Source organism: Rhinoderma darwinii, assembly GCF_050947455.1.
Source record: "Rhinoderma darwinii isolate aRhiDar2 chromosome 5 unlocalized genomic scaffold, aRhiDar2.hap1 SUPER_5_unloc_31, whole genome shotgun sequence".
Taxonomy (NCBI): Eukaryota; Metazoa; Chordata; class Amphibia; order Anura; family Rhinodermatidae; genus Rhinoderma; species Rhinoderma darwinii.
Genome location: NW_027461789.1, coordinates 312,602 through 337,633, shown reverse-complemented (window position 1 = coordinate 337,633; position 25,032 = coordinate 312,602). Strand labels below are relative to the sequence as shown.

Here is a 25,032-nt window from a genome sequence, read left to right as displayed (position 1 = left end):
TCTTTGTAGGCAAGCAAGGCTTTGTTGCAACTGCAATTCTTACTTCTTCTTGAAATGTAGGGACGACAGTACATTCCATCACATCCATCTAGTGTACACAGGTAGGTCCATTGTGGCGGGCAGGCGAGCGGGCGGGCTGCTTTATTGGCTGTTTGCTGTTCCCCTACTCCACTCCACTATTTGACTGTTGTGCTGCATCAATCAATCAATCAATCAATCAATCAATCAATCGATCAATCAATCAATCAATCAATCAATCAGTGGCTGGCTCAGGTGCAGCTCTTTAACTTACCTAAAAGGGAGGGCGGAGAGAAGACAAGGAAGGTGAATGAGGTGTTCCAATGTGAAATGCCGGAAACACAGAAACACAGACGACACACAACAAGAGGTGGCAATCTATTCATTAATTGCATTTAATCAATGAGCTCATTATCACTCATGCATTGTCCAACAGGTGTTGAAATAATGGGATTAAAAGGGGAGATCCCTTCAGAAAGACAGAAACAATAGCAAAGACAAAAAACACTTTTGGAATCTGCTTTTAGTCAACACATAAGGAAAGGGTGCACCGGTCCTGGAAATACTGCAATACCAGGTCAATGCGTGGAGTGGACAGAGCAAGCTCTATTTCCATCTCCCTGTTCTAAAAATCCATTTAATATATGGTCCCCAGATAGGGGACGTATCAGATATTAAACTGATAAGAACAGATACTACACTTGATCTTAGCCAAAAGGCCGAGAAGCGATAACCCGAACGGGCCGCGCGTTGCCCGAGCCTGCCCGATACTGCTGTTCAGCCCTTGCAGCGATTCAGCCTACTTCTAGGCAATTCCATGGGGCCCTGCAGGCTCACACACTCACAGCTACACGGGAGGTGAATAAAGGCCGGAGAGGAAGCCAGACAGGATTTGCTTCTTTTGCTTGCACCACAATGCAGTGCTGAAAGAGGAGGAATCTACATAAAAACGCCTTCCTGGCAACGCCCAAATGCCCTGCTGCCATGCAGATAAACACTGGCAGCGGCAGCAAGTGCATGCCCACAGCCACCCCTTGTTCCTTCACACCTTGTATCAGCTGTAATCCAGTCCAGTCCAGTGCTGCCTGCTGAGCAGCACTGACCAACACTACCTGGGCCCAGGCTTTTATCTCTGAGGCCCCATTATGATGTCAGAAAGCTGGCTCTGGAATCCTGAGGGCTCCACTATGACACGTGCAAAGTTCCGTCTGAACTTTATATAAGACGGTGAGGCTCAGTCAGTCACTCAGTGTTGCCTGAGAGGGCAACACTGCAACAGCCGGCCGCCAGGCTGTCTTTTTTTTGCACAGCTAGTTGCCTCCAGGAGGCCACAAGAGGGAGACAAGGGACTGCAAAATGGAAAATAGGCATCCACCAACTTTACAGACAACTTCTCCTTGCTCCTACAACCTCCATCCTTGCACAGTTTGTTATTCTTCTAGGTAACATAGTAACAAATCCAAATTGCTGCTCTCTTTGTAGGCAAGCAAGGCTTTGTTGCAACTGCAATTCTTACTTCTTCTTGAAATGTAGGGACGACAGTACATTCCATCACATCCATCTAGTGTACACAGGTAGGTCCATTGTGGCGGGCAGGCGAGCGGGCGGGCTGCTTTATTGGCTGTTTGCTGTTCCCCTACTCCACTCCACTATTTGACTGTTGTGCTGCATCAATCAATCAATCAATCAATCAATCAATCAATCAATCAATCAATCAATCAATCAATCAATCAGTGGCTGGCTCAGGTGCAGCTCTTTAACTTACCTAAAAGGGAGGGCGGAGAGAAGACAAGGAAGGTGAATGAGGTGTTCCAATGTGAAATGCCGGAAACACAGAAACACAGACGACACACAACAAGAGGTGGCAATCTATTCATTAATTGCATTTAATCAATGAGCTCATTATCACTCATGCATTGTCCAACAGGTGTTGAAATAATGGGATTAAAAGGGGAGATCCCTTCAGAAAGACAGAAACAATAGCAAAGACAAAAAACACTTTTGGAATCTGCTTTTAGTCAACACATAAGGAAAGGGTGCACCGGTCCTGGAAATACTGCAATACCAGGTCAATGCGTGGAGTGGACAGAGCAAGCTCTATTTCCATCTCCCTGTTCTAAAAATCCATTTAATATATGGTCCCCAGATAGGGGACGTATCAGATATTAAACTGATAAGAACAGATACTACACTTGATCTTAGCCAAAAGGCCGAGAAGCGATAACCCGAACGGGCCGCGCGTTGCCCGAGCCTGCCCGATACTGCTGTTCAGCCCTTGCAGCGATTCAGCCTACTTCTAGGCAATTCCATGGGGCCCTGCAGGCTCACACACTCACAGCTACACGGGAGGTGAATAAAGGCCGGAGAGGAAGCCAGACAGGATTTGCTTCTTTTGCTTGCACCACAATGCAGTGCTGAAAGAGGAGGAATCTACATAAAAACGCCTTCCTGGCAACGCCCAAATGCCCTGCTGCCATGCAGATAAACACTGGCAGCGGCAGCAAGTGCATGCCCACAGCCACCCCTTGTTCCTTCACACCTTGTATCAGCTGTAATCCAGTCCAGTCCAGTGCTGCCTGCTGAGCAGCACTGACCAACACTGCCTGGGCCCAGGCTTTTATCTCTGAGGCCCCATTATGATGTCAGAAAGCTGGCTCTGGAATCCTGAGGGCTCCACTATGACACGTGCAAAGTTCCGTCTGAACTTTATATAAGACGGTGAGGCTCAGTCAGTCACTCAGTGTTGCCTGAGAGGGCAACACTGCAACAGCCGGCCGCCAGGCTGTCTTTTTTTTGCACAGCTAGTTGCCTCCAGGAGGCCACAAGAGGGAGACAAGGGACTGCAAAATGGAAAATAGGCATCCACCAACTTTACAGACAACTTCTCCTTGCTCCTACAACCTCCATCCTTGCACAGTTTGTTATTCTTCTAGGTAACATAGTAACAAATCCAAATTGCTGCTCTCTTTGTAGGCAAGCAAGGCTTTGTTGCAACTGCAATTCTTACTTCTTCTTGAAATGTAGGGACGACAGTACATTCCATCACATCCATCTAGTGTACACAGGTAGGTCCATTGTGGCGGGCAGGCGAGCGGGCGGGCTGCTTTATTGGCTGTTTGCTGTTCCCCTACTCCACTCCACTATTTGACTGTTGTGCTGCATCAATCAATCAATCAATCAATCAATCAATCAATCAATCAATCAGTGGCTGGCTCAGGTGCAGCTCTTTAACTTACCTAAAAGGGAGGGCGGAGAGAAGACAAGGAAGGTGAATGAGGTGTTCCAATGTGAAATGCCGGAAACACAGAAACACAGACGACACACAACAAGAGGTGGCAATCTATTCATTAATTGCATTTAATCAATGAGCTCATTATCACTCATGCATTGTCCAACAGGTGTTGAAATAATGGGATTAAAAGGGGAGATCCCTTCAGAAAGACAGAAACAATAGCAAAGACAAAAAACACTTTTGGAATCTGCTTTTAGTCAACACATAAGGAAAGGGTGCACCGGTCCTGGAAATACTGCAATACCAGGTCAATGCGTGGAGTGGACAGAGCAAGCTCTATTTCCATCTCCCTGTTCTAAAAATCCATTTAATATATGGTCCCCAGATAGGGGACGTATCAGATATTAAACTGATAAGAACAGATACTACACTTGATCTTAGCCAAAAGGCCGAGAAGCGATAACCCGAACGGGCCGCGCGTTGCCCGAGCCTGCCCGATACTGCTGTTCAGCCCTTGCAGCGATTCAGCCTACTTCTAGGCAATTCCATGGGGCCCTGCAGGCTCACACACTCACAGCTACACGGGAGGTGAATAAAGGCCGGAGAGGAAGCCAGACAGGATTTGCTTCTTTTGCTTGCACCACAAAGCAGTGCTGAAAGAGGAGGAATCTACATAAAAACGCCTTCCTGGCAACGCCCAAATGCCCTGCTGCCATGCAGATAAACACTGGCAGCGGCAGCAAGTGCATGCCCACAGCCACCCCTTGTTCCTTCACACCTTGTATCAGCTGTAATCCAGTCCAGTCCAGTGCTGCCTGCTGAGCAGCACTGACCAACACTGCCTGGGCCCAGGCTTTTATCTCTGAGGCCCCATTATGATGTCAGAAAGCTGGCTCTGGAATCCTGAGGGCTCCACTATGACACGTGCAAAGTTCCGTCTGAACTTTATATAAGACGGTGAGGCTCAGTCAGTCACTCAGTGTTGCCTGAGAGGGCAACACTGCAACAGCCGGCCGCCAGGCTGTCTTTTTTTTGCACAGCTAGTTGCCTCCAGGAGGCCACAAGAGGGAGACAAGGGACTGCAAAATGGAAAATAGGCATCCACCAACTTTACAGACAACTTCTCCTTGCTCCTACAACCTCCATCCTTGCACAGTTTGTTATTCTTCTAGGTAACATAGTAACAAATCCAAATTGCTGCTCTCTTTGTAGGCAAGCAAGGCTTTGTTGCAACTGCAATTCTTACTTCTTCTTGAAATGTAGGGACGACAGTACATTCCATCACATCCATCTAGTGTACACAGGTAGGTCCATTGTGGCGGGCAGGCGAGCGGGCGGGCTGCTTTATTGGCTGTTTGCTGTTCCCCTACTCCACTCCACTATTTGACTGTTGTGCTGCATCAATCAATCAATCAATCAATCAATCAATCAATCAATCAATCAATCAATCAATCAGTGGCTGGCTCAGGTGCAGCTCTTTAACTTACCTAAAAGGGAGGGCGGAGAGAAGACAAGGAAGGTGAATGAGGTGTTCCAATGTGAAATGCCGGAAACACAGAAACACAGACGACACACAACAAGAGGTGGCAATCTATTCATTAATTGCATTTAATCAATGAGCTCATTATCACTCATGCATTGTCCAACAGGTGTTGAAATAATGGGATTAAAAGGGGAGATCCCTTCAGAAAGACAGAAACAATAGCAAAGACAAAAAACACTTTTGGAATCTGCTTTTAGTCAACACATAAGGAAAGGGTGCACCGGTCCTGAAAATACTGCAATACCAGGTCAATGCGTGGAGTGGACAGAGCAAGCTCTATTTCCATCTCCCTGTTCTAAAAATCCATTTAATATATGGTCCCCAGATAGGGGACGTATCAGATATTAAACTGATAAGAACAGATACTACACTTGATCTTAGCCAAAAGGCCGAGAAGCGATAACCCGAACGGGCCGCGCGTTGCCCGAGCCTGCCCGATACTGCTGTTCAGCCCTTGCAGCGATTCAGCCTACTTCTAGGCAATTCCATGGGGCCCTGCAGGCTCACACACTCACAGCTACACGGGAGGTGAATAAAGGCCGGAGAGGAAGCCAGACAGGATTTGCTTCTTTTGCTTGCACCACAATGCAGTGCTGAAAGAGGAGGGATCTACATAAAAACGCCTTCCTGGCAACGCCCAAATGCCCTGCTGCCATGCAGATAAACACTGGCAGCGGCAGCAAGTGCATGCCCACAGCCACCCCTTGTTCCTTCACACCTTGTATCAGCTGTAATCCAGTCCAGTCCACTGCCTGCTGAGCAGCACTGACCAACACTGCCTGGGCCCAGGCTTTTATCTCTGAGGCCCCATTATGATGTCAGAAAGCTGGCTCTGGAATCCTGAGGGCTCCACTATGACACGTGCAAAGTTCCGTCTGAACTTTATATAAGACGGTGAGGCTCAGTCAGTCACTCAGTGTTGCCTGAGAGGGCAACACTGCAACAGCCGGCCGCCAGGCTGTCTTTTTTTTGCACAGCTAGTTGCCTCCAGGAGGCCACAAGAGGGAGACAAGGGACTGCAAAATGGAAAATAGGCATCCACCAACTTTACAGACAACTTCTCCTTGCTCCTACAACCTCCATCCTTGCACAGTTTGTTATTCTTCTAGGTAACATAGTAACAAATCCAAATTGCTGCTCTCTTTGTAGGCAAGCAAGGCTTTGTTGCAACTGCAATTCTTACTTCTTCTTGAAATGTAGGGACGACAGTACATTCCATCACATCCATCTAGTGTACACAGGTAGGTCCATTGTGGCGGGCAGGCGAGCGGGCGGGCTGCTTTATTGGCTGTTTGCTGTTCCCCTACTCCACTCCACTATTTGACTGTTGTGCTGCATCAATCAATCAATCAATCAATCAATCAATCAATCAATCAGTGGCTGGCTCAGGTGCAGCTCTTTAACTTACCTAAAAGGGAGGGCGGAGAGAAGACAAGGAAGGTGAATGAGGTGTTCCAATGTGAAATGCCGGAAACACAGAAACACAGACGACACACAACAAGAGGTGGCAATCTATTCATTAATTGCATTTAATCAATGAGCTCATTATCACTCATGCATTGTCCAACAGGTGTTGAAATAATGGGATTAAAAGGGGAGATCCCTTCAGAAAGACAGAAACAATAGCAAAGACAAAAAACACTTTTGGAATCTGCTTTTAGTCAACACATAAGGAAAGGGTGCACCGGTCCTGGAAATACTGCAATACCAGGTCAATGCGTGGAGTGGACAGAGCAAGCTCTATTTCCATCTCCCTGTTCTAAAAATCCATTTAATATATGGTCCCCAGATAGGGGACGTATCAGATATTAAACTGATAAGAACAGATACTACACTTGATCTTAGCCAAAAGGCCGAGAAGCGATAACCCGAACGGGCCGCGCGTTGCCCGAGCCTGCCCGATACTGCTGTTCAGCCCTTGCAGCGATTCAGCCTACTTCTAGGCAATTCCATGGGGCCCTGCAGGCTCACACACTCACAGCTACACGGGAGGTGAATAAAGGCCGGAGAGGAAGCCAGACAGGATTTGCTTCTTTTGCTTGCACCACAATGCAGTGCTGAAAGAGGAGGAATCTACATAAAAACGCCTTCCTGGCAACGCCCAAATGCCCTGCTGCCATGCAGATAAACACTGGCAGCGGCAGCAAGTGCATGCCCACAGCCACCCCTTGTTCCTTCACACCTTGTATCAGCTGTAATCCAGTCCAGTCCAGTGCTGCCTGCTGAGCAGCACTGACCAACACTGCCTGGGCCCAGGCTTTTATCTCTGAGGCCCCATTATGATGTCAGAAAGCTGGCTCTGGAATCCTGAGGGCTCCACTATGACACGTGCAAAGTTCCGTCTGAACTTTATATAAGACGGTGAGGCTCAGTCAGTCACTCAGTGTTGCCTGAGAGGGCAACACTGCAACAGCCGGCCGCCAGGCTGTCTTTTTTTTGCACAGCTAGTTGCCTCCAGGAGGCCACAAGAGGGAGACAAGGGACTGCAAAATGGAAAATAGGCATCCACCAACTTTACAGACAACTTCTCCTTGCTCCTACAACCTCCATCCTTGCACAGTTTGTTATTCTTCTAGGTAACATAGTAACAAATCCAAATTGCTGCTCTCTTTGTAGGCAAGCAAGGCTTTGTTGCAACTGCAATTCTTACTTCTTCTTGAAATGTAGGGACGACAGTACATTCCATCACATCCATCTAGTGTACACAGGTAGGTCCATTGTGGCGGGCAGGCGAGCGGGCGGGCTGCTTTATTGGCTGTTTGCTGTTCCCCTACTCCACTCCACTATTTGACTGTTGTGCTGCATCAATCAATCAATCAATCAATCAATCAATCAATCAATCAATCAATCAGTGGCTGGCTCAGGTGCAGCTCTTTAACTTACCTAAAAGGGAGGGCGGAGAGAAGACAAGGAAGGTGAATGAGGTGTTCCAATGTGAAATGCCGGAAACACAGAAACACAGACGACACACAACAAGAGGTGGCAATCTATTCATTAATTGCATTTAATCAATGAGCTCATTATCACTCATGCATTGTCCAACAGGTGTTGAAATAATGGGATTAAAAGGGGAGATCCCTTCAGAAAGACAGAAACAATAGCAAAGACAAAAAACACTTTTGGAATCTGCTTTTAGTCAACACATAAGGAAAGGGTGCACCGGTCCTGGAAATACTGCAATACCAGGTCAATGCGTGGAGTGGACAGAGCAAGCTCTATTTCCATCTCCCTGTTCTAAAAATCCATTTAATATATGGTCCCCAGATAGGGGACGTATCAGATATTAAACTGATAAGAACAGATACTACACTTGATCTTAGCCAAAAGGCCGAGAAGCGATAACCCGAACGGGCCGCGCGTTGCCCGAGCCTGCCCGATACTGCTGTTCAGCCCTTGCAGCGATTCAGCCTACTTCTAGGCAATTCCATGGGGCCCTGCAGGCTCACACACTCACAGCTACACGGGAGGTGAATAAAGGCCGGAGAGGAAGCCAGACAGGATTTGCTTCTTTTGCTTGCACCACAATGCAGTGCTGAAAGAGGAGGAATCTACATAAAAACGCCTTCCTGGCAACGCCCAAATGCCCTGCTGCCATGCAGATAAACACTGGCAGCGGCAGCAAGTGCATGCCCACAGCCACCCCTTGTTCCTTCACACCTTGTATCAGCTGTAATCCAGTCCAGTCCAGTGCTGCCTGCTGAGCAGCACTGACCAACACTGCCTGGGCCCAGGCTTTTATCTCTGAGGCCCCATTATGATGTCAGAAAGCTGGCTCTGGAATCCTGAGGGCTCCACTATGACACGTGCAAAGTTCCGTCTGAACTTTATATAAGACGGTGAGGCTCAGTCAGTCACTCAGTGTTGCCTGAGAGGGCAACACTGCAACAGGCGGCCGCCAGGCTGTCTTTTTTTTGCACAGCTAGTTGCCTCCAGGAGGCCACAAGAGGGAGACAAGGGACTGCAAAATGGAAAATAGGCATCCACCAACTTTACAGACAACTTCTCCTTGCTCCTACAACCTCCATCCTTGCACAGTTTGTTATTCTTCTAGGTAACATAGTAACAAATCCAAATTGCTGCTCTCTTTGTAGGCAAGCAAGGCTTTGTTGCAACTGCAATTCTTACTTCTTCTTGAAATGTAGGGACGACAGTACATTCCATCACATCCATCTAGTGTACACAGGTAGGTCCATTGTGGCGGGCAGGCGAGCGGGCGGGCTGCTTTATTGGCTGTTTGCTGTTCCCCTACTCCACTCCACTATTTGACTGTTGTGCTGCATCAATCAATCAATCAATCAATCAATCAATCAATCAATCAGTGGCTGGCTCAGGTGCAGCTCTTTAACTTACCTAAAAGGGAGGGCGGAGAGAAGACAAGGAAGGTGAATGAGGTGTTCCAATGTGAAATGCCGGAAACACAGAAACACAGACGACACACAACAAGAGGTGGCAATCTATTCATTAATTGCATTTAATCAATGAGCTCATTATCACTCATGCATTGTCCAACAGGTGTTGAAATAATGGGATTAAAAGGGGAGATCCCTTCAGAAAGACAGAAACAATAGCAAAGACAAAAAACACTTTTGGAATCTGCTTTTAGTCAACACATAAGGAAAGGGTGCACCGGTCCTGGAAATACTGCAATACCAGGTCAATGCGTGGAGTGGACAGAGCAAGCTCTATTTCCATCTCCCTGTTCTAAAAATCCATTTAATATATGGTCCCCAGATAGGGGACGTATCAGATATTAAACTGATAAGAACAGATACTACACTTGATCTTAGCCAAAAGGCCGAGAAGCGATAACCCGAACGGGCCGCGCGTTGCCCGAGCCTGCCCGATACTGCTGTTCAGCCCTTGCAGCGATTCAGCCTACTTCTAGGCAATTCCATGGGGCCCTGCAGGCTCACACACTCACAGCTACACGGGAGGTGAATAAAGGCCGGAGAGGAAGCCAGACAGGATTTGCTTCTTTTGCTTGCACCACAATGCAGTGCTGAAAGAGGAGGAATCTACATAAAAACGCCTTCCTGGCAACGCCCAAATGCCCTGCTGCCATGCAGATAAACACTGGCAGCGGCAGCAAGTGCATGCCCACAGCCACCCCTTGTTCCTTCACACCTTGTATCAGCTGTAATCCAGTCCAGTCCAGTGCTGCCTGCTGAGCAGCACTGACCAACACTGCCTGGGCCCAGGCTTTTATCTCTGAGGCCCCATTATGATGTCAGAAAGCTGGCTCTGGAATCCTGAGGGCTCCACTATGACACGTGCAAAGTTCCGTCTGAACTTTATATAAGACGGTGAGGCTCAGTCAGTCACTCAGTGTTGCCTGAGAGGGCAACACTGCAACAGCCGGCCGCCAGGCTGTCTTTTTTTTGCACAGCTAGTTGCCTCCAGGAGGCCACAAGAGGGAGACAAGGGACTGCAAAATGGAAAATAGGCATCCACCAACTTTACAGACAACTTCTCCTTGCTCCTACAACCTCCATCCTTGCACAGTTTGTTATTCTTCTAGGTAACATAGTAACAAATCCAAATTGCTGCTCTCTTTGTAGGCAAGCAAGGCTTTGTTGCAACTGCAATTCTTACTTCTTCTTGAAATGTAGGGACGACAGTACATTCCATCACATCCATCTAGTGTACACAGGTAGGTCCATTGTGGCGGGCAGGCGAGCGGGCGGGCTGCTTTATTGGCTGTTTGCTGTTCCCCTACTCCACTCCACTATTTGACTGTTGTGCTGCATCAATCAATCAATCAATCAATCAATCAATCAATCAATCAATCAATCAATCAATCAATCAATCAATCAATCAGTGGCTGGCTCAGGTGCAGCTCTTTAACTTACCTAAAAGGGAGGGCGGAGAGAAGACAAGGAAGGTGAATGAGGTGTTCCAATGTGAAATGCCGGAAACACAGAAACACAGACGACACACAACAAGAGGTGGCAATCTATTCATTAATTGCATTTAATCAATGAGCTCATTATCACTCATGCATTGTCCAACAGGTGTTGAAATAATGGGATTAAAAGGGGAGATCCCTTCAGAAAGACAGAAACAATAGCAAAGACAAAAAACACTTTTGGAATCTGCTTTTAGTCAACACATAAGGAAAGGGTGCACCGGTCCTGGAAATACTGCAATACCAGGTCAATGCGTGGAGTGGACAGAGCAAGCTCTATTTCCATCTCCCTGTTCTAAAAATCCATTTAATATATGGTCCCCAGATAGGGGACGTATCAGATATTAAACTGATAAGAACAGATACTACACTTGATCTTAGCCAAAAGGCCGAGAAGCGATAACCCGAACGGGCCGCGCGTTGCCCGAGCCTGCCCGATACTGCTGTTCAGCCCTTGCAGCGATTCAGCCTACTTCTAGGCAATTCCATGGGGCCCTGCAGGCTCACACACTCACAGCTACACGGGAGGTGAATAAAGGCCGGAGAGGAAGCCAGACAGGATTTGCTTCTTTTGCTTGCACCACAATGCAGTGCTGAAAGAGGAGGAATCTACATAAAAACGCCTTCCTGGCAACGCCCAAATGCCCTGCTGCCATGCAGATAAACACTGGCAGCGGCAGCAAGTGCATGCCCACAGCCACCCCTTGTTCCTTCACACCTTGTATCAGCTGTAATCCAGTCCAGTCCAGTGCTGCCTGCTGAGCAGCACTGACCAACACTGCCTGGGCCCAGGCTTTTATCTCTGAGGCCCCATTATGATGTCAGAAAGCTGGCTCTGGAATCCTGAGGGCTCCACTATGACACGTGCAAAGTTCCGTCTGAACTTTATATAAGACGGTGAGGCTCAGTCAGTCACTCAGTGTTGCCTGAGAGGGCAACACTGCAACAGCCGGCCGCCAGGCTGTCTTTTTTTTGCACAGCTAGTTGCCTCCAGGAGGCCACAAGAGGGAGACAAGGGACTGCAAAATGGAAAATAGGCATCCACCAACTTTACAGACAACTTCTCCTTGCTCCTACAACCTCCATCCTTGCACAGTTTGTTATTCTTCTAGGTAACATAGTAACAAATCCAAATTGCTGCTCTCTTTGTAGGCAAGCAAGGCTTTGTTGCAACTGCAATTCTTACTTCTTCTTGAAATGTAGGGACGACAGTACATTCCATCACATCCATCTAGTGTACACAGGTAGGTCCATTGTGGCGGGCAGGCGAGCGGGCGGGCTGCTTTATTGGCTGTTTGCTGTTCCCCTACTCCACTCCACTATTTGACTGTTGTGCTGCATCAATCAATCAATCAATCAATCAATCAATCAATCAATCAATCAATCAGTGGCTGGCTCAGGTGCAGCTCTTTAACTTACCTAAAAGGGAGGGCGGAGAGAAGACAAGGAAGGTGAATGAGGTGTTCCAATGTGAAATGCCGGAAACACAGAAACACAGACGACACACAACAAGAGGTGGCAATCTATTCATTAATTGCATTTAATCAATGAGCTCATTATCACTCATGCATTGTCCAACAGGTGTTGAAATAATGGGATTAAAAGGGGAGATCCCTTCAGAAAGACAGAAACAATAGCAAAGACAAAAAACACTTTTGGAATCTGCTTTTAGTCAACACATAAGGAAAGGGTGCACCGGTCCTGGAAATACTGCAATACCAGGTCAATGCGTGGAGTGGACAGAGCAAGCTCTATTTCCATCTCCCTGTTCTAAAAATCCATTTAATATATGGTCCCCAGATAGGGGACGTATCAGATATTAAACTGATAAGAACAGATACTACACTTGATCTTAGCCAAAAGGCCGAGAAGCGATAACCCGAACGGGCCGCGCGTTGCCCGAGCCTGCCCGATACTGCTGTTCAGCCCTTGCAGCGATTCAGCCTACTTCTAGGCAATTCCATGGGGCCCTGCAGGCTCACACACTCACAGCTACACGGGAGGTGAATAAAGGCCGGAGAGGAAGCCAGACAGGATTTGCTTCTTTTGCTTGCACCACAATGCAGTGCTGAAAGAGGAGGAATCTACATAAAAACGCCTTCCTGGCAACGCCCAAATGCCCTGCTGCCATGCAGATAAACACTGGCAGCGGCAGCAAGTGCATTCCCACAGCCACCCCTTGTTCCTTCACACCTTGTATCAGCTGTAATCCAGTCCAGTCCAGTGCTGCCTGCTGAGCAGCACTGACCAACACTGCCTGGGCCCAGGCTTTTATCTCTGAGGCCCCATTATGATGTCAGAAAGCTGGCTCTGGAATCCTGAGGGCTCCACTATGACACGTGCAAAGTTCCGTCTGAACTTTATATAAGACGGTGAGGCTCAGTCAGTCACTCAGTGTTGCCTGAGAGGGCAACACTGCAACAGCCGGCCGCCAGGCTGTCTTTTTTTTGCACAGCTAGTTGCCTCCAGGAGGCCACAAGAGGGAGACAAGGGACTGCAAAATGGAAAATAGGCATCCACCAACTTTACAGACAACTTCTCCTTGCTCCTACAACCTCCATCCTTGCACAGTTTGTTATTCTTCTAGGTAACATAGTAACAAATCCAAATTGCTGCTCTCTTTGTAGGCAAGCAAGGCTTTGTTGCAACTGCAATTCTTACTTCTTCTTGAAATGTAGGGACGACAGTACATTCCATCACATCCATCTAGTGTACACAGGTAGGTCCATTGTGGCGGGCAGGCGAGCGGGCGGGCTGCTTTATTGGCTGTTTGCTGTTCCCCTACTCCACTCCACCATTTGACTGTTGTGCTGCATCAATCAATCAATCAATCAATCAATCAATCAATCAATCAATCAATCAATCAATCAATCAATCAGTGGCTGGCTCAGGTGCAGCTCTTTAACTTACCTAAAAGGGAGGGCGGAGAGAAGACAAGGAAGGTGAATGAGGTGTTCCAATGTGAAATGCCGGAAACACAGAAACACAGACGACACACAACAAGAGGTGGCAATCTATTCATTAATTGCATTTAATCAATGAGCTCATTATCACTCATGCATTGTCCAACAGGTGTTGAAATAATGGGATTAAAAGGGGAGATCCCTTCAGAAAGACAGAAACAATAGCAAAGACAAAAAACACTTTTGGAATCTGCTTTTAGTCAACACATAAGGAAAGGGTGCACCGGTCCTGGAAATACTGCAATACCAGGTCAATGCGTGGAGTGGACAGAGCAAGCTCTATTTCCATCTCCCTGTTCTAAAAATCCATTTAATATATGGTCCCCAGATAGGGGACGTATCAGATATTAAACTGATAAGAACAGATACTACACTTGATCTTAGCCAAAAGGCCGAGAAGCGATAACCCGAACGGGCCGCGCGTTGCCCGAGCCTGCCCGATACTGCTGTTCAGCCCTTGCAGCGATTCAGCCTACTTCTAGGCAATTCCATGGGGCCCTGCAGGCTCACACACTCACAGCTACACGGGAGGTGAATAAAGGCCGGAGAGGAAGCCAGACAGGATTTGCTTCTTTTGCTTGCACCACAATGCAGTGCTGAAAGAGGAGGAATCTACATAAAAACGCCTTCCTGGCAACGCCCAAATGCCCTGCTGCCATGCAGATAAACACTGGCAGCGGCAGCAAGTGCATGCCCACAGCCACCCCTTGTTCCTTCACACCTTGTATCAGCTGTAATCCAGTCCAGTCCAGTGCTGCCTGCTGAGCAGCACTGACCAACACTGCCTGGGCCCAGGCTTTTATCTCTGAGGCCCCATTATGATGTCAGAAAGCTGGCTCTGGAATCCTGAGGGCTCCACTATGACACGTGCAAAGTTCCGTCTGAACTTTATATAAGACGGTGAGGCTCAGTCAGTCACTCAGTGTTGCCTGAGAGGGCAACACTGCAACAGCCGGCCGCCAGGCTGTCTTTTTTTTGCACAGCTAGTTGCCTCCAGGAGGCCACAAGAGGGAGACAAGGGACTGCAAAATGGAAAATAGGCATCCACCAACTTTACAGACAACTTCTCCTTGCTCCTACAACCTCCATCCTTGCACAGTTTGTTATTCTTCTAGGTAACATAGTAACAAATCCAAATTGCTGCTCTCTTTGTAGGCAAGCAAGGCTTTGTTGCAACTGCAATTCTTACTTCTTCTTGAAATGTAGGGACGACAGTACATTCCATCACATCCATCTAGTGTACACAGGTAGGTCCATTGTGGCGGGCAGGCGAGCGGGCGGGCTGCTTTATTGGCTGTTTGCTGTTCCCCTACTCCACTCCACTATTTGACTGTTGTGCTGCATCAATCAATCAATCAATCAATCAATCAATCAATCAATCAATCAATCAATCAATCAGTGGCTGGCTCAGGTGCAGCTCTTTAACTTACCTAAAAGGGAGGGCGGAGAGAAGACAAGGAAGGTGAATGAGGTGTTCCAATGTGAAATGCCGGAAACACAGAAACACAGACGACACACAACAAGAGGTGGCAATCTATTCATTAATTGCATTTAATCAATGAGCTCATTATCACTCATGCATTGTCCAACAGGTGTTGAAATAATGGGATTAAAAGGGGAGATCCCTTCAGAAAGACAGAAACAATAGCAAAGACAAAAAACACTTTTGGAATCTGCTTTTAGTCAACACATAAGGAAAGGGTGCACCGGTCCTGGAAATACTGCAATACCAGGTCAATGCGTGGAGTGGACAGAGCAAGCTCTATTTCCATCTCCCTGTTCTAAAAATCCATTTAATATATGGTCCCCAGATAGGGGACGTATCAGATATTAAACTGATAAGAACAGATACTACACTTGATCTTAGCCAAAAGGCCGAGAAGCGATAACCCGAACGGGCCGCGCGTTGCCCGAGCCTGCCCGATACTGCTGTTCAGCCCTTGCAGCGATTCAGCCTACTTCTAGGCAATTCCATGGGGCCCTGCAGGCTCACACACTCACAGCTACACGGGAGGTGAATAAAGGCCGGAGAGGAAGCCAGACAGGATTTGCTTCTTTTGCTTGCACCACAATGCAGTGCTGAAAGAGGAGGAATCTACATAAAAACGCCTTCCTGGCAACGCCCAAATGCCCTGCTGCCATGCAGATAAACACTGGCAGCGGCAGCAAGTGCATGCCCACAGCCACCCCTTGTTCCTTCACACCTTGTATCAGCTGTAATCCAGTCCAGTCCAGTGCTGCCTGCTGAGCAGCACTGACCAACACTGCCTGGGCCCAGGCTTTTATCTCTGAGGCCCCATTATGATGTCAGAAAGCTGGCTCTGGAATCCTGAGGGCTCCACTATGACACATGCAAAGTTCCGTCTGAACTTTATATAAGACGGTGAGGCTCAGTCAGTCACTCAGTGTTGCCTGAGAGGGCAACACTGCAACAGCCGGCCGCCAGGCTGTCTTTTTTTTGCACAGCTAGTTGCCTCCAGGAGGCCACAAGAGGGAGACAAGGGACTGCAAAATGGAAAATAGGCATCCACCAACTTTACAGACAACTTCTCCTTGCTCCTACAACCTCCATCCTTGCACAGTTTGTTATTCTTCTAGGTAACATAGTAACAAATCCAAATTGCTGCTCTCTTTGTAGGCAAGCAAGGCTTTGTTGCAACTGCAATTCTTACTTCTTCTTGAAATGTAGGGACGACAGTACATTCCATCACATCCATCTAGTGTACACAGGTAGGTCCATTGTGGCGGGCAGGCGAGCGGGCGGGCTGCTTTATTGGCTGTTTGCTGTTCCCCTACTCCACTCCACTATTTGACTGTTGTGCTGCATCAATCAATCAATCAATCAATCAATCAATCAATCAATCAATCAATCAATCAAGTGGCTGGCTCAGGTGCAGCTCTTTAACTTACCTAAAAGGGAGGGCGGAGAGAAGACAAGGAAGGTGAATGAGGTGTTCCAATGTGAAATGCCGGAAACACAGAAACACAGACGACACACAACAAGAGGTGGCAATCTATTCATTAATTGCATTTAATCAATGAGCTCATTATCACTCATGCATTGTCCAACAGGTGTTGAAATAATGGGATTAAAAGGGGAGATCCCTTCAGAAAGACAGAAACAATAGCAAAGACAAAAAACACTTTTGGAATCTGCTTTTAGTCAACACATAAGGAAAGGGTGCACCGGTCCTGGAAATACTGCAATACCAGGTCAATGCGTGGAGTGGACAGAGCAAGCTCTATTTCCATCTCCCTGTTCTAAAAATCCATTTAATATATGGTCCCCAGATAGGGGACGTATCAGATATTAAACTGATAAGAACAGATACTACACTTGATCTTAGCCAAAAGGCCGAGAAGCGATAACCCGAACGGGCCGCGCGTTGCCCGAGCCTGCCCGATACTGCTGTTCAGCCCTTGCAGCGATTCAGCCTACTTCTAGGCAATTCCATGGGGCCCTGCAGGCTCACACACTCACAGCTACACGGGAGGTGAATAAAGGCCGGAGAGGAAGCCAGACAGGATTTGCTTCTTTTGCTTGCACCACAATGCAGTGCTGAAAGAGGAGGAATCTACATAAAAACGCCTTCCTGGCAACGCCCAAATGCCCTGCTGCCATGCAGATAAACACTGGCAGCGGCAGCAAGTGCATGCCCACAGCCACCCCTTGTTCCTTCACACCTTGTATCAGCTGTAATCCAGTCCAGTCCAGTGCTGCCTGCTGAGCAGCACTGACCAACACTGCCTGGGCCCAGGCTTTTATCTCTGAGGCCCCATTATGATGTCAGAAAGCTGGCTCTGGAATCCTGAGGGCTCCACTATGACACGTGCAAAGTTCCGTCTGAACTTTATATAAGACGGTGAGGCTCAGTCAGTCACTCAGTGTTGCCTGAGAGGGCAACACTGCAACAGCCGGCCGCCAGGCTGTCTTTTTTTTGCACAGCTAGTTGCCTCCAGGAGGCCACAAGAGGGAGACAAGGGACTGCAAAATGGAAAATAGGCATCCACCAACTTTACAGACAACTTCTCCTTGCTCCTACAACCTCCATCCTTGCACAGTTTGTTATTCTTCTAGGTAACATAGTAACAAATCCAAATTGCTGCTCTCTTTGTAGGCAAGCAAGGCTTTGTTGCAACTGCAATTCTTACTTCTTCTTGAAATGTAGGGACGACAGTACATTCCATCACATCCATCTAGTGTACACAGGTAGGTCCATTGTGGCGGGCAGGCGAGCGGGCGGGCTGCTTTATTGGCTGTTTGCTGTTCCCCTACTCCACTCCACTATTTGACTGTTGTGCTGCATCAATCAATCAATCAATCAATCAATCAATCAGTGGCTGGCTCAGGTGCAGCTCTTTAACTTACCTAAAAGGGAGGGCGGAGAGAAGACAAGGAAGGTGAATGAGGTGTTCCAATGTGAAATGCCGGAAACACAGAAACACAGACGACACACAACAAGAGGTGGCAATCTATTCATTAATTGCATTTAATCAATGAGCTCATTATCACTCATGCATTGTCCAACAGGTGTTGAAATAATGGGATTAAAAGGGGAGATCCCTTCAGAAAGACAGAAACAATAGCAAAGACAAAAAACACTTTTGGAATCTGCTTTTAGTCAACACATAAGGAAAGGGTGCACCGGTCCTGGAAATACTGCAATACCAGGTCAATGCGTGGAGTGGACAGAGCAAGCTCTATTTCCATCTCCCTGTTCTAAAAATCCATTTAATATATGGTCCCCAGATAGGGGACGTATCAGATATTAAACTGATAAGAACAGATACTACACTTGATCTTAGCCAAAAGGCCGAGAAGCGATAACCCGAACGGGCCGCGCGTTGCCCGAGCCTGCCCGATACTGCTGTTCAGCCCTTGCAGCGATTCAGCCTACTTCTAGGCAATTCCATGGGGCCCTGCAGGCTCACACACTCACAGCTACACGGGAGGTGAATAAAGGCCGGAGAGGAAGCCAGACAGGATTTGCTTCTTTTGCTTGCACCACAATGCAGTGCTGAAAGAGGAGGAATCTACATAAAAACGCCTTCCTGGCAACGCCCAAATGCCCTGCTGCCATGCAGATAAACACTGGCAGCGGCAGCAAGTGCATGCCCACAGCCACCCCTTGTTCCTTCACACCTTGTATCAGCTGTAATCCAGTCCAGTCCAGTGCTGCCTGCTGAGCAGCACTGACCAACACTGCCTGGGCCCAGGCTTTTATCTCTGAGGCCCCATTATGATGTCAGAAAGCTGGCTCTGGAATCCTGAGGGCTCCACTATGACACGTGCAAAGTTCCGTCTGAACTTTATATAAGACGGTGAGGCTCAGTCAGTCACTCAGTGTTGCCTGAGAGGGCAACACTGCAACAGCCGGCCGCCAGGCTGTCTTTTTTTTGCACAGCTAGTTGCCTCCAGGAGGCCACAAGAGGGAGACAAGGGACTGCAAAATGGAAAATAGGCATCCACCAACTTTACAGACAACTTCTCCTTGCTCCTACAACCTCCATCCTTGCACAGTTTGTTATTCTTCTAGGTAACATAGTAACAAATCCAAATTGCTGCTCTCTTTGTAGGCAAGCAAGGCTTTGTTGCAACTGCAATTCTTACTTCTTCTTGAAATGTAGGGACGACAGTACATTCCATCACATCCATCTAGTGTACACAGGTAGGTCCATTGTGGCGGGCAGGCGAGCGGGCGGGCTGCTTTATTGGCTGTTTGCTGTTCCCCTACTCCACTCCACTATTTGACTGTTGTGCTGCATCAATCAATCAATCAATCAATCAATCAATCAATCAATCAATCAATCAATCAATCAATCAGTGGCTGGCTCAGGTGCAGCTCTTTAACTTACCTAAAAGGGAGGGCGGAGAGAAGACAAGGAAGGTGAATGAGGTGTTCCAATGTGAAATGCCGGAAACACAGAAACACAGACGACACACAACAAGAGGTGGCAATCTATTCATTAATTGCATTTAATCAATGAGCTCATTATCACTCATGCATTGTCCAACAGGTGTTGAAATAATGGGATTAAAAGGGGAGATCCCTTCAGAAAGACAGAAACAATAGCAAAGACAAAAAACACTTTTGGAATCTGCTTTTAGTCAACACATAAGGAAAGGGTGCACCGGTCCTGGAAATACTGCAATACCAGGTCAATGCGTGGAGTGGACAGAGCAAGCTCTATTTCCATCTCCCTGTTCTAAAAATCCATTTAATATATGGTCCCCAGATAGGGGACGTATCAGATATTAAACTGATAAGAACAGATACTACACTTGATCTTAGCCAAAAGGCCGAGAAGCGATAACCCGAACGGGCCGCGCGTTGCCCGAGCCTGCCCGATACTGCTGTTCAGCCCTTGCAGCGATTCAGCCTACTTCTAGGCAATTCCATGGGGCCCTGCAGGCTCACACACTCACAGCTACACGGGAGGTGAATAAAGGCCGGAGAGGAAGCCAGACAGGATTTGCTTCTTTTGCTTGCACCACAATGCAGTGCTGAAAGAGGAGGAATCTACATAAAAACGCCTTCCTGGCAACGCCCAAATGCCCTGCTGCCATGCAGATAAACACTGGCAGCGGCAGCAAGTGCATGCCCACAGCCACCCCTTGTTCCTTCACACCTTGTATCAGCTGTAATCCAGTCCAGTCCAGTGCTGCCTGCTGAGCAGCACTGACCAACACTGCCTGGGCCCAGGCTTTTATCTCTGAGGCCCCATTATGATGTCAGAAAGCTGGCTCTGGAATCCTGAGGGCTCCACTATGACACGTGCAAAGTTCCGTCTGAACTTTATATAAGACGGTGAGGCTCAGTCAGTCACTCAGTGTTGCCTGAGAGGGCAACACTGCAACAGCCGGCCGCCAGGCTGTCTTTTTTTTGCACAGCTAGTTGCCTCCAGGAGGCCACAAGAGGGAGACAAGGGACTGCAAAATGGAAAATAGGCATCCACCAACTTTACAGACAACTTCTCCTTGCTCCTACAACCTCCATCCTTGCACAGTTTGTTATTCTTCTAGGTAACATAGTAACAAATCCAAATTGCTGCTCTCTTTGTAGGCAAGCAAGGCTTTGTTGCAACTGCAATTCTTACTTCTTCTTGAAATGTAGGGACGACAGTACATTCCATCACATCCATCTAGTGTACACAGGTAGGTCCATTGTGGCGGGCAGGCGAGCGGGCGGGCTGCTTTATTGGCTGTTTGCTGTTCCCCTACTCCACTCCACTATTTGACTGTTGTGCTGCATCAATCAATCAATCAATCAATCAATCAATCAATCAATCAATCAATCAATCAGTGGCTGGCTCAGGTGCAGCTCTTTAACTTACCTAAAAGGGAGGGCGGAGAGAAGACAAGGAAGGTGAATGAGGTGTTCCAATGTGAAATGCCGGAAACACAGAAACACAGACGACACACAACAAGAGGTGGCAATCTATTCATTAATTGCATTTAATCAATGAGCTCATTATCACTCATGCATTGTCCAACAGGTGTTGAAATAATGGGATTAAAAGGGGAGATCCCTTCAGAAAGACAGAAACAATAGCAAAGACAAAAAACACTTTTGGAATCTGCTTTTAGTCAACACATAAGGAAAGGGTGCACCGGTCCTGGAAATACTGCAATACCAGGTCAATGCGTGGAGTGGACAGAGCAAGCTCTATTTCCATCTCCCTGTTCTAAAAATCCATTTAATATATGGTCCCCAGATAGGGGACGTATCAGATATTAAACTGATAAGAACAGATACTACACTTGATCTTAGCCAAAAGGCCGAGAAGCGATAACCCGAACGGGCCGCGCGTTGCCCGAGCCTGCCCGATACTGCTGTTCAGCCCTTGCAGCGATTCAGCCTACTTCTAGGCAATTCCATGGGGCCCTGCAGGCTCACACACTCACAGCTACACGGGAGGTGAATAAAGGCCGGAGAGGAAGCCAGACAGGATTTGCTTCTTTTGCTTGCACCACAATGCAGTGCTGAAAGAGGAGGAATCTACATAAAAACGCCTTCCTGGCAACGCCCAAATGCCCTGCTGCCATGCAGATAAACACTGGCAGCGGCAGCAAGTGCATGCCCACAGCCACCCCTTGTTCCTTCACACCTTGTATCAGCTGTAATCCAGTCCAGTCCAGTGCTGCCTGCTGAGCAGCACTGACCAACACTGCCTGGGCCCAGGCTTTTATCTCTGAGGCCCCATTATGATGTCAGAAAGCTGGCTCTGGAATCCTGAGGGCTCCACTATGACACGTGCAAAGTTCCGTCTGAACTTTATATAAGACGGTGAGGCTCAGTCAGTCACTCAGTGTTGCCTGAGAGGGCAACACTGCAACAGCCGGCCGCCAGGCTGTCTTTTTTTTGCACAGCTAGTTGCCTCCAGGAGGCCACAAGAGGGAGACAAGGGACTGCAAAATGGAAAATAGGCATCCACCAACTTTACAGACAACTTCTCCTTGCTCCTACAACCTCCATCCTTGCACAGTTTGTTATTCTTCTAGGTAACATAGTAACAAATCCAAATTGCTGCTCTCTTTGTAGGCAAGCAAGGCTTTGTTGCAACTGCAATTCTTACTTCTTCTTGAAATGTAGGGACGACAGTACATTCCATCACATCCATCTAGTGTACACAGGTAGGTCCATTGTGGCGGGCAGGCGAGCGGGCGGGCTGCTTTATTGGCTGTTTGCTGTTCCCCTACTCCACTCCACTATTTGACTGTTGTGCTGCAATCAATCAATCAATCAATCAATCAATCAATCAATCAATCAATCAGTGGCTGGCTCAGGTGCAGCTCTTTAACTTACCTAAAAGGGAGGGCGGAGAGAAGACAAGGAAGGTGAATGAGGTGTTCCAATGTGAAATGCCGGAAACACAGAAACACAGACGACACACAACAAGAGGTGGCAATCTATTCATTAATTGCATTTAATCAATGAGCTCATTATCACTCATGCATTGTCCAACAGGTGTTGAAATAATGGGATTAAAAGGGGAGATCCCTTCAGAAAGACAGAAACAATAGCAAAGACAAAAAACACTTTTGGAATCTGCTTTTAGTCAACACATAAGGAAAGGGTGCACCGGTCCTGGAAATACTGCAATACCAGGTCAATGCGTGGAGTGGACAGAGCAAGCTCTATTTCCATCTCCCTGTTCTAAAAATCCATTTAATATATGGTCCCCAGATAGGGGACGTATCAGATATTAAACTGATAAGAACAGATACTACACTTGATCTTAGCCAAAAGGCCGAGAAGCGATAACCCGAACGGGCCGCGCGTTGCCCGAGCCTGCCCGATACTGCTGTTCAGCCCTTGCAGCGATTCAGCCTACTTCTAGGCAATTCCATGGGGCCCTGCAGGCTCACACACTCACAGCTACACGGGAGGTGAATAAAGGCCGGAGAGGAAGCCAGACAGGATTTGCTTCTTTTGCTTGCACCACAATGCAGTGCTGAAAGAGGAGGAATCTACATAAAAACGCCTTCCTGGCAACGCCCAAATGCCCTGCTGCCATGCAGATAAACACTGGCAGCGGCAGCAAGTGCATGCCCACAGCCACCCCTTGTTCCTTCACACCTTGTATCAGCTGTAATCCAGTCCAGTCCAGTGCTGCCTGCTGAGCAGCACTGACCAACACTGCCTGGGCCCAGGCTTTTATCTCTGAGGCCCCATTATGATGTCAGAAAGCTGGCTCTGGAATCCTGAGGGCTCCACTATGACACGTGCAAAGTTCCGTCTGAACTTTATATAAGACGGTGAGGCTCAGTCAGTCACTCAGTGTTGCCTGAGAGGGCAACACTGCAACAGCCGGCCGCCAGGCTGTCTTTTTTTTGCACAGCTAGTTGCCTCCAGGAGGCCACAAGAGGGAGACAAGGGACTGCAAAATGGAAAATAGGCATCCACCAACTTTACAGACAACTTCTCCTTGCTCCTACAACCTCCATCCTTGCACAGTTTGTTATTCTTCTAGGTAACATAGTAACAAATCCAAATTGCTGCTCTCTTTGTAGGCAAGCAAGGCTTTGTTGCAACTGCAATTCTTACTTCTTCTTGAAATGTAGGGACGACAGTACATTCCATCACATCCATCTAGTGTACACAGGTAGGTCCATTGTGGCGGGCAGGCGAGCGGGCGGGCTGCTTTATTGGCTGTTTGCTGTTCCCCTACTCCACTCCACTATTTGACTGTTGTGCTGCATCAATCAATCAATCAATCAATCAATCAATCAATCAATCAATCAATCAATCAATCAATCAATCAGTGGCTGGCTCAGGTGCAGCTCTTTAACTTACCTAAAAGGGAGGGCGGAGAGAAGACAAGGAAGGTGAATGAGGTGTTCCAATGTGAAATGCCGGAAACACAGAAACACAGACGACACACAACAAGAGGTGGCAATCTATTCATTAATTGCATTTAATCAATGAGCTCATTATCACTCATGCATTGTCCAACAGGTGTTGAAATAATGGGATTAAAAGGGGAGATCCCTTCAGAAAGACAGAAACAATAGCAAAGACAAAAAACACTTTTGGAATCTGCTTTTAGTCAACACATAAGGAAAGGGTGCACCGGTCCTGGAAATACTGCAATACCAGGTCAATGCGTGGAGTGGACAGAGCAAGCTCTATTTCCATCTCCCTGTTCTAAAAATCCATTTAATATATGGTCCCCAGATAGGGGACGTATCAGATATTAAACTGATAAGAACAGATACTACACTTGATCTTAGCCAAAAGGCCGAGAAGCGATAACCCGAACGGGCCGCGCGTTGCCCGAGCCTGCCCGATACTGCTGTTCAGCCCTTGCAGCGATTCAGCCTACTTCTAGGCAATTCCATGGGGCCCTGCAGGCTCACACACTCACAGCTACACGGGAGGTGAATAAAGGCCGGAGAGGAAGCCAGACAGGATTTGCTTCTTTTGCTTGCACCACAATGCAGTGCTGAAAGAGGAGGAATCTACATAAAAACGCCTTCCTGGCAACGCCCAAATGCCCTGCTGCCATGCAGATAAACACTGGCAGCGGCAGCAAGTGCATGCCCACAGCCACCCCTTGTTCCTTCACACCTTGTATCAGCTGTAATCCAGTCCAGTCCAGTGCTGCCTGCTGAGCAGCACTGACCAACACTGCCTGGGCCCAGGCTTTTATCTCTGAGGCCCCATTATGATGTCAGAAAGCTGGCTCTGGAATCCTGAGGGCTCCACTATGACACGTGCAAAGTTCCGTCTGAACTTTATATAAGACGGTGAGGCTCAGTCAGTCACTCAGTGTTGCCTGAGAGGGCAACACTGCAACAGCCGGCCGCCAGGCTGTCTTTTTTTTGCACAGCTAGTTGCCTCCAGGAGGCCACAAGAGGGAGACAAGG

The 25,032-nt window shown here is 47.8% G+C and overlaps 17 non-coding genes across 17 annotated transcripts; all 17 read right to left on the bottom strand.

The window, feature by feature from the left end:
* Positions 1 to 558: 558 nt before the first annotated feature.
* On the bottom strand, positions 559 to 749 carry LOC142689676 (U2 spliceosomal RNA). The gene has a single exon (XR_012858527.1). It is a non-coding gene; the product is annotated as a U2 spliceosomal RNA (small nuclear RNA).
* Positions 750 to 2,049: 1,300 nt separating this feature from the next.
* On the bottom strand, positions 2,050 to 2,240 carry LOC142689675 (U2 spliceosomal RNA). The gene has a single exon (XR_012858526.1). It is a non-coding gene; the product is annotated as a U2 spliceosomal RNA (small nuclear RNA).
* Positions 2,241 to 3,520: 1,280 nt separating this feature from the next.
* On the bottom strand, positions 3,521 to 3,711 carry LOC142689674 (U2 spliceosomal RNA). The gene has a single exon (XR_012858525.1). It is a non-coding gene; the product is annotated as a U2 spliceosomal RNA (small nuclear RNA).
* Positions 3,712 to 5,003: 1,292 nt separating this feature from the next.
* On the bottom strand, positions 5,004 to 5,194 carry LOC142689693 (U2 spliceosomal RNA). The gene has a single exon (XR_012858542.1). It is a non-coding gene; the product is annotated as a U2 spliceosomal RNA (small nuclear RNA).
* A 1,273-nt stretch (positions 5,195 to 6,467) lies between these two features.
* Positions 6,468 to 6,658, bottom strand: LOC142689673 (U2 spliceosomal RNA). Its single transcript, XR_012858524.1, has one exon. It is a non-coding gene; the product is annotated as a U2 spliceosomal RNA (small nuclear RNA).
* A 1,284-nt stretch (positions 6,659 to 7,942) lies between these two features.
* LOC142689672 (U2 spliceosomal RNA) lies at positions 7,943 to 8,133 on the bottom strand. The gene has a single exon (XR_012858523.1). It is a non-coding gene; the product is annotated as a U2 spliceosomal RNA (small nuclear RNA).
* Positions 8,134 to 9,409: 1,276 nt separating this feature from the next.
* Positions 9,410 to 9,600, bottom strand: LOC142689671 (U2 spliceosomal RNA). Its single transcript, XR_012858522.1, has one exon. It is a non-coding gene; the product is annotated as a U2 spliceosomal RNA (small nuclear RNA).
* Positions 9,601 to 10,908: 1,308 nt separating this feature from the next.
* LOC142689670 (U2 spliceosomal RNA) lies at positions 10,909 to 11,099 on the bottom strand. The gene has a single exon (XR_012858521.1). It is a non-coding gene; the product is annotated as a U2 spliceosomal RNA (small nuclear RNA).
* A 1,284-nt stretch (positions 11,100 to 12,383) lies between these two features.
* On the bottom strand, positions 12,384 to 12,574 carry LOC142689669 (U2 spliceosomal RNA). Its single transcript, XR_012858520.1, has one exon. It is a non-coding gene; the product is annotated as a U2 spliceosomal RNA (small nuclear RNA).
* A 1,300-nt stretch (positions 12,575 to 13,874) lies between these two features.
* On the bottom strand, positions 13,875 to 14,065 carry LOC142689668 (U2 spliceosomal RNA). Its single transcript, XR_012858519.1, has one exon. It is a non-coding gene; the product is annotated as a U2 spliceosomal RNA (small nuclear RNA).
* A 1,292-nt stretch (positions 14,066 to 15,357) lies between these two features.
* On the bottom strand, positions 15,358 to 15,548 carry LOC142689665 (U2 spliceosomal RNA). Its single transcript, XR_012858517.1, has one exon. It is a non-coding gene; the product is annotated as a U2 spliceosomal RNA (small nuclear RNA).
* Positions 15,549 to 16,837: 1,289 nt separating this feature from the next.
* Positions 16,838 to 17,028, bottom strand: LOC142689664 (U2 spliceosomal RNA). The gene has a single exon (XR_012858516.1). It is a non-coding gene; the product is annotated as a U2 spliceosomal RNA (small nuclear RNA).
* Positions 17,029 to 18,296: 1,268 nt separating this feature from the next.
* LOC142689663 (U2 spliceosomal RNA) lies at positions 18,297 to 18,487 on the bottom strand. The gene has a single exon (XR_012858515.1). It is a non-coding gene; the product is annotated as a U2 spliceosomal RNA (small nuclear RNA).
* Positions 18,488 to 19,783: 1,296 nt separating this feature from the next.
* On the bottom strand, positions 19,784 to 19,974 carry LOC142689662 (U2 spliceosomal RNA). The gene has a single exon (XR_012858514.1). It is a non-coding gene; the product is annotated as a U2 spliceosomal RNA (small nuclear RNA).
* Positions 19,975 to 21,262: 1,288 nt separating this feature from the next.
* On the bottom strand, positions 21,263 to 21,453 carry LOC142689661 (U2 spliceosomal RNA). The gene has a single exon (XR_012858513.1). It is a non-coding gene; the product is annotated as a U2 spliceosomal RNA (small nuclear RNA).
* A 1,281-nt stretch (positions 21,454 to 22,734) lies between these two features.
* Positions 22,735 to 22,925, bottom strand: LOC142689660 (U2 spliceosomal RNA). The gene has a single exon (XR_012858512.1). It is a non-coding gene; the product is annotated as a U2 spliceosomal RNA (small nuclear RNA).
* Positions 22,926 to 24,225: 1,300 nt separating this feature from the next.
* On the bottom strand, positions 24,226 to 24,416 carry LOC142689659 (U2 spliceosomal RNA). Its single transcript, XR_012858511.1, has one exon. It is a non-coding gene; the product is annotated as a U2 spliceosomal RNA (small nuclear RNA).
* Positions 24,417 to 25,032: the final 616 nt, after the last annotated feature.